Genomic DNA, 12,035 nt, shown 5'->3' with positions numbered 1-12,035 from the left:
GAAAGAGACATTTTATGAAACCCTACCAAACCCCGGGCCCACTGGCATCCAGCAACATTCTTGACACTAAATCTATGTCACTGGCTGTCCCTCACACTTTGCTCATTAGGGCTCACCCAGACAACCTCAATGTAGTTAATTCTCTGACACGTTTTTTGCTTGATCGTCTCAGCTGTCCTTGAATCTGTGTTCTTCCCAAGTCATGTGCCATCTCACACTGGTGGGTACAAGGCTGCTGTGTACATGTAAAATGGTGGCCCTTTTGACTCTCTGAGCCATGCATGGGGGTCCAGGGCAGCCTCTCACCTAAAGCAGTCTTGTCACTGAGGACAGTGAGTCTGAGTCATTCCTTTATTATTCTATGTGTGCTGTGATGTCTGTTGTGCCATGGTGTGGGGAAAAAAAAAAGGAAAATATTACTCTAATCCATTTTCTAATTGTAGAATGAAAAATTATCCAAAGAAAAATTTTGAAATGTAAATCCTGCTTTGTCGTTGCCATTCCGCTACTCTTTATTACCCATAGAATAAAATTCAGGCTCTTGCATTCCTGAATGCTTCACGCTACTCTTCTCTTGGGTTCTTCCTTCCTGGTTCTCAATGGATTTCTTCCCTGTTAAAGACCTCTCCAGTGTCACTTCCTCAGAGTGGATGTCTCTGGCCTCTGACCTTCTTTGGCTCCTCTAAGCCTTTTCTTCTGGAGCATGTGTGCTGCCTTGCTCATACCCATCTTACTGCACTTTTCTTACTGCTGTGACCATTTGCTGACCTGGCTGCTTACCCCTTTATAATTAGCCCCCAGAGCGCAGGCTCTGATTTCATTCATCTTGTATTTAAAAAAAAAAAAAATAGGTGTATAGTGAGTATTTATTGGAGAGTAATTGATCCATCTGTGATGGTACAAGAGAAACTATTGAGTTTTCAAATGAAAACTGATCAACAAGGTTAATCACAAAATTCTTAGTAATAATCACTATCTGTTATTGGGAGTCTACTATGTGGCAAGAACTGTATGGGGGTCTTTATTTGCCTACCTTGTAGTCCTCTTGATAACCCTACAAGGGAAGAACAAGTAACCCCAATTTTACAGGTGAGGAAAATGAGGTTGGGAAGAGGTTAGGTGACTTGTTCAAGTTCACACAGTTATTTAGCAGCAGAGTTGAGTTCCAGGCAAGGTACTTCTGACCCCAAAGATGAAGCTCTTTCTCCTCGCACCCCATAGCAAAGCATACTGAGATGTATTTTCAGTACACATTCCTTACCTGGATACATCAATACATATCAGCACCTGAGTGTATTTGCCTTCCAAGTCTCACATGGCTTTTGTCTTTTCTCACTCCTTGCTCTGCTCCATTCTGGCCAATGAAACCCACCTTAGAAAGGACTGGGGGTGGGAGGATCATGTTGACAATGTTCTGTCCATAATTCTTCTGCCAAGAGCCCATTACATAAAATCTGAACATGGGGGTTTTCAGAAATGGAAGCAAAACAAAGTGAGAAGTACCATAGAGGGACAATAAGGACATGTGCAGTCAGTCATGTGTGGCATTTAGAACATAGACTGGGTTGGAAGAGAGTGGCAAGTAGTGGCCTGAAGGAGAAGATAGGAGAAGGTAGCTGTGGTGGTAACTGGAAGAATGATGATGAGGAGCATATACTCCAGGGATAGTTAAGAGAGTTAAAATGTTAGATACCTAACTGGATATGGGGCACTGAAAAGTCATGCATACATCCATTCTATAGACATTTATAACCCAGTCTGTTCCAGGAATGGAACCAAAGGATAGTTACAAAAGTTGGGGAAGGAAGGGGAAACAGAGCAAATCTAGGTGAAGATATGTAGACCAGACATAGCGAGAGCTGGTCAAATAATGGGAAACCCCCCCGCCATGAATAGCTTCCCACACCTATCATAGCCCTGCTCAACTCGATATCGTTTTTCCAAAAAGCCCCTACGATTCTTCAGAAATTCATTGCTTTCTCCTTCATTTCTCTTCATGATGCGGAGATGAGAGGCAAATGTGCCACATTAAGAAAATCAAAATAAAATTTAAAATTAGGAAAAGGATAAGGTATCCTCCAGTAAAAGATGATTAAATGTTTTCTGCTTCTAGGAAATCAAGACAAATCTGTTTAGGTGGGACCAGAGTTAAGGAGTAAGAAAAAGGACTTTCTAGGATGATAGCAGGCGTCTACGGGTGACCGATCACCTCAGGTCACCTGAGAAGCAGGTCAGGACAGGCGCAAGAGTAGGCTAAGAAGAGTGCATTTGGGAGGATTTTGCATGTTGATTATTTGGAAGCAGAGTTAAGTCAAGAATTCCCATGTTTATATGTGCTTTACCTCTATAACTCATTTAAACCGTCTAGTAACCTGTGAGGTAAGAACATCTCCATCCTTACTTCATTGGTGAAAAAACTGAGGAACACGGGACGCCTGGGTGGCTCAGTTGGTTAAGCAGCTGCCTTCTGCTCAGGTCATGATCCCAGCTCCTTGCTTGGCGGGGAGCCTGCTTCTCCCTCTGCCTCTGCCTGCCATTCTGTCTGCCTGTGCTCGCTCGCTCTCCTCTCTCTCTGACAAATAGATAAAATCTTAAGGAAAAAAAAATTAAAAAAAAAAAAAAGAAAAAAGAAAAAAAACTGAGGAACAGAGCAAATAAATGTTGGGAAGTGGCAGACCCAATATCCGAACACAGGTACTCTAGCCCTAATGCCAACTCTTAACCACTTAATATGCCTTAATATGCCTCTGCTCATTAAATTCATCAGCACTGCTTTCTGTGACACTTAAACTCTAAGTCATTTCTTTCTAGGTGGGTATCTGACATTCATCAATATCTCATGAGAGTAAGTTAGCTAGAACAATCGAGGGAGAATGGAACGGATGGAGGTTCAACATCTAGTTAGTTGTTGGTTGTCTGCTTATCTGTCACCTTCTAGATTTTCAGCCTCTTGAGGATCAAGGGTCTTTTTTCCTGTCTGCCTTATAACAGATGGTATAGGTCTTTGTGTCAAGCAGGTGATCATAAGTGCCTATCAGCCAGCTCCTTCCTCCCCTCAATTCAGCTGTTCTGTACCATTTCTAATCATATTAGAGTTTGTCAGAGTCAAAAGCTGCTGCTGTGCCATGTGTGGGGCTGTTGCGGGGAGGTGGCTGCCCAGCCAGGGACAACAGTTACAGTCCCCTGCATCCCGGTGGGGTTGTTCAGGGTACTGACAATGGAATTAAGTCAAAGAGCCGCCTAGCCAGGGATGATGCAGGAAGGAGAAATACAGTTTTGTCACGTTAAGCCACTTCAGTTTGGCGAGGCTGCTTTAAATAGCAGTTTGGCTTGCCCTTATGAATGCACAGTGATTTCTTTAAATTAAGAAAAGAAATGGAGTCTTGTTTCACATATAGCCTCTAGCCATGGAACTTAACCAGAGGCAGACTCCTGCCCCAACCCCGCTGGACTTGTCTTTGTCCTGATCAGTAGGCTGCCGCCATCTTGTTCTCATGCAGTCTTTAGGACACATGAGAACCCATGTTCTGAATGTCTGAGAGAAAGGCAGCCCCAGAACGCTTCTCTGACAAAGGGCCTTTGTATAACCAACCATTATTTTATCTCTTCCCAGTGCCTGTTCTGCCTCCTGTTCTTTTCTGGCTGGCCCTGTGAGGAAAATAGGTGAGGGAAATTTTTGTTTTAATCCACTGTCCATTCTTCTCCCCAGGTGTTTTTTTTGCCTTTAAAATGCCTTTGGTCTCTGAATTCCGACCGATCATAGTTTTTGCTGAAAGAATCACCATCTACTTGCAGCTCAGCTGGTCACTTTATTTCTCTGGCCAGCCAGGGAAAGTATTATCATTAGACAATTTCTCTTCTGTCTGAGGGGAAAGAGCAGTGATCTGTTCCTCTGTTCAGGTCTCAAAAGAAGGTGAAAAATAGCCTTTTTCTGGTGGCTTTTGTGTCTGAACATCCCACACAGTGGAGGAGGAGGCAGGTTTATTGATCGAGATCATACGAGCTGAGACCTCTCCGGGGAGAGCGCTACAGCTGGCACTCTCCATGGCTTCTCAGCAAGGGTGCATTAGGAGCTTTCACAGAAGGCGCCAGGAACCATAACGGGAGCATTGGCAGGGAAAAATCTCCATATTCTCTCTCCACTCCTGCTGAGCTCTGATTCTGCAATGTGTCTTGTTTAGTTTAGTTTGTTTTCCCCCCCACCCTCAGTAATTATTTCTTACAGCTGCACACTACATTGTCTTTACAAAGTGATTCCATGTGGACCATCCTGGGGGGATTCTCTTAACAGCTCTGTCAGACAAGTGGGCAGGCACGATTACCCCCGATTTATAGAAGAGGCAAGTGAGGGAATATCGCTTACTCAGGTAACACAGCTGTCAAGTGATGGGGTAGCAACGAGAACCTTGTCAATGTTCTTTTCACTTCATTGCGTCACTTCTCACAGAAAATGAGATCAATGCCTTGGTTATGTGTGTGTGCTTCCTTTAATGGGAGTCTTCAAGCTAATTAAAGAGAGAACACCCATTCTAATCATTACCTTTCCATTCACAAAATTGCAAGCAGATACGCCCAAAGTGCTTCAGGATGAAGTAACTGCATTTTAATAAAAAGGTGAGATTGGAAAGGGAAATGTAATTTTTTTCTAATAAAATACATAGAAGAATACTTACAATATAAGGTAATTATAATTGGGGTTGTCTTGAAAATAGTATGGTAGAGGAGGTTGTGGATGACGGTGGTGGACCTAGATGAAACAAGATTGGCCACTTATTGATAATTGTTGAAACTGATGTTACTTTGGGGTTATTACATTGCTTTGTGCACGTTTGAGCATCTTGAAATTTTGATAGTGGAGGAGCCAGAATCCTCACACAGGAGTAGAAGACCACGTGGTGAATATATTAAAGGGAACACTGCATAAGATCACTCCTGCAACCATTAGAACCGAATACTGACCAGCACCAGATTTTTATTTCCTTGAGAGAAACTTCCCAATACTCAACTAAATAAAGGGGGTGGTAACCCCTTTTTGCCCCGATAAGCTTTTATTATTGTTGTTTTTATTTGTTTATTTAGTTTCTCAAGTTGCACCAAGGTATTTCGATGAGACACAGTGATGCTGTGTGTTTGAAAGGTTCATTAAAGCAAAATGGGCCATAAGGGATCCAGTCCTGAAAATTTTTATTCCTGAGACTAAATCCAAATGCCCAGTTGGGAGAAAGCAATCAGAGGGGGAAGAAAAAAGCCTGCAGGAGTGTGAGAGGGAAAGAAAACAGGCTGAGCTGGTGGATCATATTTGAGCAGCAGGCAGGAGGGGCTGTAGGACGACACAGTGGGAGCTATGACCTAAGAGAGGAGGGTGGAGACAGTGCAGGAAGGGCGCCCTTCACCACCAGCCTTAACTACCCGTGACCTTGAGGGGTTGCCAACACTTCCAGACAGGCAATGCTGGCAGCTCCCAGAGCCAGTTCTGCCTGACAAGGCTAAGCCATTTTAACACATTGTTTATTCTGCCGGCAAAATATGGGTTGGAGATCTCTGTGCAGATGGCCCTATGTGACTCTGCACAAGTCTGGGAGGCATGGGGGCAGGGTGAGAGGCTGAGCCCTGAGAAAAGTACTCTCTGAGCCCTTGTGAGTTCTTGTCTCCTTAGTGCCAAAATGGAAAAGAATGATTATTTATGAAATCAGTTCATCCAGCAATATCCCTACCTTATGTTCTGGGAGGCTGTGGATTTACACAGACAGGGAGAGCACTGATGTTAGCTCAGCAGGTCAGGAGACAAGATTTAAATAAATTGAAAACCATTCAAGCCTTTTTGTTTGCCTGTTTTCCTCTTCATTTCTCTCTCTCTCTCTCTCTCTCTTTTTTTTTTTTTTAACTGTGGGATAACTACATAGGACCTGTGAGAACATAAGTTTGTCTGTTTGTTCCCCTCCCCCACCAAGTTTTAATTGAATTGAATAATTCTGTTGGAGACATGGCCGCTGGTTTTCCTGTTTTGACAATGATATTTTGTAGGAGGTGGTTTCTGAACTAAAACTGTGTAGAAAAGGACTCTGGGACACACTGAGGGAAGCCTAGAAGGCCAGGTACATAGGCCCTGATGCACGACCAGACGGGGTGACAGCAAACCCTGCATTTCCATTGATAATATGCAAAGTGCCCTAATAATTCACACCTGTTATCTCCCATCATTCTCAAGTCACCTGTGAGTTGTCTCAAGGAAGTCTTATGACCCCCCCATTTAGAAGAAGGGATGAATAAGGTTTGGAGACATGGCAGACTTAGTTAAGAGCTCATTTTCCCAGATTCCAGGCCACACCAGCACAACATGCTGTTATTCCAGTTAGCAGGATGGTTATGCTCTCATGCCTCTCTCCTGGCAGGCTTTTGCTCTCCAGCAAAGCCATCTTTTCACTTCCCTCCTTGGTTACGAGAGGGTGACACAGAGGCCACTGTGCAAATGACTAGCTTTGGAGCCCCAGCGTCACCCCATGGCCAGTACAACCACCTGCACTCAGGGAAGTTTTGCTGAGCCTCCCATCACAGGCTGAGTGCTATCCAAATGCTAAGCGTGATGATGGGGGAATAATCAATTCTGCATCCTGGGGAGCCTCTGTGGACTCAGACACCCATTCTAGGCCAATACCGTATTCTCTTCATGTGTGGCTTTGACATAACATGTCAGAACGAGCATGCTCTATTTTCCTTCATTTATGAATCACAGTGGCCTTTGGGGAAGTGCTTCAGAAGAAAAAAAATCAATGAGAAGGTTTGCACGTTAACTTGGAGTCCCATGTTCAAACTTTGGCTCTAGTACTTAATAGCTGTGTGACCTTAGGTAAGTGAGTTCCTGTTTCTGGGTCTCAGCTGCTACAACTATTAAAAAAAAGAACAAATGCAGAAGCCTCAGAGGGTTACTATGGTCCTGAAAAGGGACAGAGCATATGAAAATGTCTTGGAAAGTGAATTAAGGTCAAACAATAATCATAATTCTTTATATTGTTGAAGACATAAGAGGTTGGGACGGTTTCTCTCTCACTAGGCCTAGAATTCACACCCTGAATTCTAATAAAGGCAGAAATTTTGGCAGGGAAGGAACATTAAAACATACTTGGCTCAGCTGTATATTGTTACAATGATCAAAGAAATCTTTGTGGTAAAAATGATGTGATGTAATAAGGATCCTTAGAACGTTAAGAAGATATACAGAAAATGTATTATTACCTAATGCTAAAACACGAAGGACTGGAATTAGGTTTAAGCCATTGATTGAAAAGTTTATTTGGCCTCTTTTCTGCCTATAGAGAATGATCCAGTGTAAACCCAATTCCAGTGGACAGCACATACTAGGAAAGCAGCTGCCTTCCTCAAACCCCAAACTGGTGAAGGGAGAACACCCGAATTGTAGGAAGAAGGGTAGATAACAAGACTTGGCCGCAGCATGACCCTTCACAGCATCCAACCAGCACGTCTGGAGGGTTGAGAGTGGAGAGAGGTCATTGCTGCCAGATGCACTCCTTGATAGCTCTAGATACGCTTTGTACACCAACTCTGAACCTAGCGCTCTATCTGTGCCACGTGATAGTTATTATGATCTTACACACAGTCAAAGAGATACAGTATTCATTCACTCAACACAGATTTACTGAGCACCTTCTATGTGCCAACACTATTGTAGGTTAGTGGAAAGAGGGAAGAGCCGGGTTAGCCGTGGTCCTGATTTGACTGGTCTGTGCAGTCCCGTGGAGTGATGATTGCAATTTGGGTTCAGTGCTATGGTGAAAACAAACACAGTGCTGTTACTAAAAAGAGGAGAGAAATGGCAAGGTAAAGCTTCTCCTGAAGGTGGTTCACTCTAGGGACTTATTAGCCACGGTGGGGCTTTGAAAATAGGGAGCCACATGCTGCTGGAGACACGAACCCCTTAAATCGTGCTGTATTATATCATGAAAAGGGTAAAGAATCTGTGCTCTTTAGGATCTCCTGCACATGTGGCACTGTTAGTAAAAGTCCACTCTCAGCATCAGGTTTGTTTGTTTGTTTTTTTTTCAGTCACTGAGCTGATTGATAGAAGAAGGCCTGGTTTATGGAAGGCATAGTGCCAAGTTCAAGGACTAAAACAATGAATATGGGATAGTTGTTGCCCTCGATCTGGGGATGGAGAGAAAAGTGATTTGGTGTGATAAGTGCAATGACACAGGTGCAGGGGTGGCTCTATGACCCCAGAAGAAAGGGCGACTTGTGGGGGCCTTTGAGACTCTTCTGAGAAGCAGTAAATCAGTATCAAATCCTGTAGGTATGTTTGCATTATGGCAAAACAGGTAATCAGGACGTAGGAGGGAGAGACAAGCCTCTTGTTGGTAGGGGGAATCATCTTACACCAATACCTGCAAGTAAGAGGAGACATGGTGGGGCGCCTGGGTGGCTCAGTCACTAAGCGTCTGGCTTTGGCTCAGGTCATGATCCCAGGGTCCTGGGGTCGAGCCCCGCATCGGGCTCCCTGCTGACTGGGAAGCCTGCTTCTCCCTCTCCCACCCCCTCCTGCTTATGTTCCCTTTCTTGCTGTGTCTATCTCTGTCAAATAAATAAAATCTTTTAAAAAAACGTGGAGATGTGGCATTTGCCAGGAATGGTGGCAGAATCTTCACAGGTAGAGAAGAGTGAGGCGTTGGCAGAAATGGAGTCTGAGTCTGAGCACTGTCCAGTCAGGAGGCTCTTGTTAAGCTGTGTTGGAGAATTTAGGGAGCCCTGAGAAGTTTCCAGCATGGGAGTAAGATGATCAAAGTTGAGTTCCGAAGATCCCTTTGCTGCTTTTATGGATAGGGAGGGAGGGAGGGAGGGATCAGACCAAGGCAGGACAGGTTGATGAGTTTCAAGGCTCTGGCAAGTGTATTGCCTGGAAGCAACGTGGTGAGATCAAGGGCATGGCTTTAGAGTGAGACAAATCAGGGTCTCGGTCTTGGCTACGCTACTTACATGCTGCGTATCTTCTGAACTTGAGTTTGCCTGTCTGTAAAATGAGGGTGAAATAATGCTTCTAATGAAGTTGTTATGAGGATTACATGAAATAAATGCATGTAAAGTTCTTAGCGCAGTACCTAACACACAGTTAAGTCACTTGGTAAGTGATAGCTGAAAAGGGAAGCTAGAATTTTTCCCTAACCTCCAATTCTCCAAGCATAGGTTTTTATGCTGCCACATTCATTAGAGTAATGCTCTTAGTTCAAGATTCTGACCTCTCTACCTAATACCTTCTTTGTTGGCTTCACTTAGAAGCCAAAAAGCAGACAAGGGAACAGTCACCCTGCCCTGTTCTGTTTCTGCCTGAGACTGACAATGGTGGAAGTGTTTTCTGTGCCGCTAGCTCTAAGAGGAAGAAAAACACGAGAAGGTTGAGCTGGGAAGGGGGAAGGCTTCTTCGCCTTCTTTACATGCCGCCGTGTAAAGCGTGGCCCTGGCATTTTTGAGCACCCGGTCAGTGCTAGCTAGGATTGCTGTCGTTGGCTTGGTCAGAGTTTGGGGGTTGCCAGCCCCAAATCAGGCCAAGAAAGTGTTCACAGGAGAAACTGACTTTAATTTTACATGAAAAAAATCACTGAGTGCAAGTATGGGAATGTGCAGCTTCTGTTTAATACTCACCCTGCCAGGCTTCTGGGATGATTTTCCCAGATCAAAGCAACTCCCTCACTCTGCATCACATCACACACACTCTCTCTCTCTCTCTCACACACACACACACAGACACGCACACACCTTTGCACGTCTGGTATTTCAGTGAGAGAACTTTACTGAATGGGATGGACACCTTTAATCTGATAGGACTTGCTCTGGCTCTGAGTATTTGCATAATAGTCCATTGATAACAAGGTGGAAGCAAAGAAATATTAGTTTATACATGGATTGTCCTTTTACCTTTTCTGGAATTCAATCGGATCCATAGAAATTAGCAGTTGCTTCTGTTTACTTATCCCAAAGACTAATCAGAATTCTAAAGAGCAGCATTTTGGGACGCCTGGGTGGCTTAGGCAGTTGAGTGTCTGCCTTTGGCTTGGGTCATGGTCCCAGGGTCCTGGGATCGAGTCCCTTATCGGGCTCCCTGCTCATTGAGGAGCCTGCTTCTCTCTCTGCCTGCTGCTCCCCCTGCATGTGCTCTCTCGCTCTCTCTCTCTCTCTGACAAGTAAAAAAAATCTTAAAAAAAAAAAAAAAAGAGTAACATTTCATTCCACAGAACTGGGTTGTCCTTATTGGACAGCGCAGCTGAAGAAGAAAAAGGTTCAGTGATACTAACAATCTGATAAATGTGTAAAATGAATTAGATGGGATATAGCACCAAGGAAGAAGTATTTTAATCTCTTCGCTCCTGGCTATCTTTTTTTGTTTCACTTTTCTGATGTGCCCCTCTCTCTGCCTTCAGTGTTTATTTTGCTTGACCATCCTTGAAAATAAGTTATCCCAACATTTCACCTGGTCTCATCTTAACATTTTTATTCACTGCCAGGGGTTCTATTTTGCCTCAGGGCAATACTCACCCATTATGGCAAAGAGGTAGAGAACCAGTGCAAGGGAGAGTTAAAGAACTATTTTAGGGAACAATGATGTGGCCCTTAGCAAATACTACTGAACCCTGGACTAGGAACTAGGATGACATACAGGTGTTGGGATCCAGGTGACTTGAACACTTACAGATTTAGAAGTGTTGGGACCCAGCTGATGAGCAGGTGTGCAGAGTGCCAGCTGATGTGACTGGGGAGTGAGAGAGTGAGGCAAGAAGTCAGAGCCTTTGTAATTTACTTTTACCACACTATAATTTGTTTCTACTATGCTAGCGAAGTTTGAAGAAATTTGGGTTACATATATTAGAAGATGCTCCATATACAAATAATACATAGTTTGGCCAGACCAAAAAGAAAAAAAAAAACTTTTAAAATTAAAAAAAAAATTGTTTTTGTTTTTATTTTTGGTCCTCCCAATCACCTTCTCTTCTCTAAAAAGTTCCATGCTGGAAACCTGAAATATTTCCTTAATTTCCCTTTCAAACCCACCAATTCAAATTACTGCACACCTACACAGTTTAATCCCTTTCTGTTGCAATGGCAAATATTATAGGTTTGTTTTATTTGTTAAAAAAAAAAACATGTTAGGATTGGATTATCTTATAGGATTCTTGTGCAAATTTTATACAAACATTTGTCATAGATTGTTACTGAAATCCTGGGTGACATACGTTATCCTTAGGTACTCTTTTTGCAGCTTTGAGGATTATAAGAGGTGATTTTCAACCTAAAACAAGTGGACAAAAGTATAACAATGGAGCAAGGAGCCCACACACAGGGTTTGTGTCTCATTTCATACTTAGAACTGTGTGAACTGTCATGTTGCACGAACACTCCGAGCCTTAGTTTCCCCATCAGCAGACTGGGACTAAGGAGATAGTCTCGACATCATAGGGTTAATATGAGGATTCAGTGAGACAGTGCAATCACAGCAAAATGCAGTGACCAGCACATGGAGAGGCCCAGCAATGGAGGCTCTTCAGAGAAGAAGGAGATGTTTATAATTCTTTACACTAGGTGCAGAATTTCATTTTCTAAGTCAGGGTGGTAGTGGAACTTATTATGAATCAAAATTTGGGGGAAATGTATTGTGGCTCCCTGAGGATGAGTGCTGATGAATTCTGGTTTCTGTTCTTGGACACAATGGCCTTTTGTGGTTAACTGACTCTTTAACTCAGGGGAGAATCTGGCACTTTGAATTATATTGATGTAGTGATATAATACTAAGTCTTGAAAGAGCTAGAATTTGCTGGTTTAAGTAACACTTAATAGCATTTTAGCAATCTGTGGAAGCAAGAGGTACTGTGCTTTTGTTGAAATAGGCTGGACTTGGAGCCAGACACAATTTCTGGTGTCAGACCCTGGCTCTATAACACATCAGTTACACCATGGACAAATCATACAGCCTTCTTGTGCCTTCTCACTTCTGCACTAAGAGACTGTAATTTCCAGCTCTCCTACTGGAGTTGTTT

The 12,035-nt window shown here is 43.4% G+C and overlaps 1 protein-coding gene across 1 annotated transcript in view; it reads right to left on the bottom strand.

Annotated features, from left to right (window-relative positions):
- FSHR (follicle stimulating hormone receptor) overlaps window positions 1-12,035 on the bottom strand; it is a 159,017-nt gene that overhangs the window by 117,562 nt on the left and 29,420 nt on the right.

Source organism: Lutra lutra, chromosome 9 (assembly GCF_902655055.1).
Source record: "Lutra lutra chromosome 9, mLutLut1.2, whole genome shotgun sequence".
Classification (NCBI taxonomy): Eukaryota; Metazoa; Chordata; class Mammalia; order Carnivora; family Mustelidae; genus Lutra; species Lutra lutra.
Note: the sequence above shows the minus strand (reverse complement) of the source record. Positions and strands in the feature narration are given on the sequence as shown.